Here is a 1,165-nt window from a genome sequence, read left to right on the forward strand (position 1 = left end):
CTTGCGGGTCTGGCCGCCGCTTCCTCCCTCGGGCCGCAGCGTCGCCCATGGCCGCACGAGGGCGCGCTCGGCTGCCAGCCCTCGCAGCCCGGATCCCGGCCGGGGTCGGGGTGGGTGCCTGGCTTGGGCGCTCCTGCTCTGAGTCAAACCGGCCTGGCTCCTCCATGAACATGGGAAAGGGGAAGTGCCTGCCGCAGGGAGGGGCCTAGCCTCGGGCACCTCAGAAGAGGGAATTTTATTCTTACTCATCGAATTATTTTTATGCTTTGGTTTTTCACTGGGAACCTCAGGCCTTTGTCTCCAGGGCTTGTAACCCTTTGGGGTCCAATGCATGGTGGCTTGACACTGTTACTTGGAACCCCAAACCTGAGGTAGCTCCCTTTGTTTCCCTCACCTAGAGGAAGGTAAGCCTGCCCTCAGACTCGGGCAGCCAATAGTAAATAGCATTGCAATTATATCTACAATTTACTGGACACTATTACTTGCTGTTCACTCCATCTGCATTATCTCACTGAATCCTCATTCTGCCTCAATGAGGTGGGTCCTGTTAGCCCGGAGTCACATGGTGGCACAGATGACAGAGCCAGGTTTCAACCTGGGTGTCCCTGAGCCCAGAGCGTGTGACAGCCCTTCTTACTTCCAGGGGGGATGGGAGTCTGGCTTGGAAGTTCCACATTGCATCTTTGGTTATCAGCCAAGTCTGTATAATATTCAGGATGGGGCACGTGGGTACCCACTTGGGCAGAGGTTGCGACAGGGTAGGGGTCTCCAAGCCTCTGACACTCATGCATCACCCATGGTAGTCCCCTTCAGCTGTCCTGTGTTGCTGTCGCCTACTGGGGCCTCTGAGGGCACATACTGCACCTGGTGCTCTGTTTGACTCACACTCTGACGTCTGCCCTTCTTAGACCTCCAACTCCTTCCAGGGGGGATCAGCTTTCCTCCGAAAGCCCGCTGCGCGTCACCACACCAAGCCCACAGGCAAGAGTTCTGAAGTGGAAGCCCTGGGTTGGTTTCTTGGCCAAGGGAGGGAGACACTCAGTGATGCTGCTCCGGGATGTCAAAGATGCAACCCCCCCTGTATGCAAATCACCTAATCATATGCAAAGCACTTCACAATACACAAATGATTTCACAATAACACAGTCAAGTCAGCATTCCTGCC

The sequence above is a fragment of the Suricata suricatta genome, chromosome 11, assembly GCF_006229205.1.
Source record: "Suricata suricatta isolate VVHF042 chromosome 11, meerkat_22Aug2017_6uvM2_HiC, whole genome shotgun sequence".
Classification (NCBI taxonomy): Eukaryota; Metazoa; Chordata; class Mammalia; order Carnivora; family Herpestidae; genus Suricata; species Suricata suricatta.